This window comes from Pteropus vampyrus, unplaced genomic scaffold (assembly GCF_000151845.1).
Source record: "Pteropus vampyrus isolate Shadow unplaced genomic scaffold, Pvam_2.0 Scaffold393, whole genome shotgun sequence".
Lineage (NCBI taxonomy): Eukaryota > Metazoa > Chordata > Mammalia > Chiroptera > Pteropodidae > Pteropus > Pteropus vampyrus.
Genome location: NW_011889174.1, coordinates 852,997 through 853,427, shown reverse-complemented (window position 1 = coordinate 853,427; position 431 = coordinate 852,997). Strand labels below are relative to the sequence as shown.

The 431-nt window shown below is 31.8% G+C and overlaps 1 protein-coding gene across 1 annotated transcript in view; it reads left to right on the top strand.

Moving 5' to 3' along the window:
• Positions 1 to 431, top strand: part of LOC105305687 (regulating synaptic membrane exocytosis protein 1-like) — a 243,638-nt gene that overhangs the window by 230,717 nt on the left and 12,490 nt on the right. The window lies entirely within an intron of this gene.

The window sequence follows — 431 nt, the reverse complement described above, 5'->3', positions numbered from 1 at the left end:
ATGTCATTTGCAAATAGTGTCATTTTTACTTATTCCTTTCCTACTCGGATGCCTTTAATTTCTTTTTCTTGCCTAATTGCTCTGGCTAAGTCTTCCAATGCTATGTTTAGTGGCAAGAGTTGGCATCCTTTTCACCATTAAATTTGATGTTAGCTGTGGGCTTGTCATATATGGCCTTTATTGTGTTGAGGTAAATTCCCTCTATACCTACTTTGTTGAGAGTTTTTGTCATAAATGGATATTGAATTTTGTCAAATGTTTTTCTGCATCTATTTATATGATGGTATGATTTTTATTCTTTATTTTTTTAATGTGGTATATCACATTGACTCTTTCATGAATGTCGAATCATCCTTGCATCTCTTAAATAAATCCCATTTGATCATGGTGTATGATCCTTTTAATATACTGTTCAATTCAGTTTGCTAATA